Source organism: Cariama cristata, unplaced genomic scaffold, assembly GCF_000690535.1.
Source record: "Cariama cristata isolate BGI_N322 unplaced genomic scaffold, ASM69053v1 scaffold33041, whole genome shotgun sequence".
Lineage (NCBI taxonomy): Eukaryota > Metazoa > Chordata > Aves > Cariamiformes > Cariamidae > Cariama > Cariama cristata.
The window spans coordinates 1-223 of record NW_009598086.1 but is presented as its reverse complement, the minus strand read 5'-3'; positions in this window follow the sequence as shown (position 1 = coordinate 223).

The following is a 223-nucleotide window of genomic DNA, read 5'->3' as shown; positions in this document are numbered from 1 at the left end:
CCCAGCCAGCCCGGGACCCCCAGGGCGCGCCCCACCGCCGGCCTCCAGAGAGCTTTCCCTTCGAGCGGCCCTGACGCCTCACCGACATTTCCAGCAGGGCCCGGTGCCCTCTCGTGGGCTCGCTGACTTCAGCTCTCCCTAAGCGAAAAAACCGCCACCGCAAGAGCTGTTAACAGGTGTCACACGGCAATTTTCACCCCGTAACCACCAGCCTCTTCCCGCC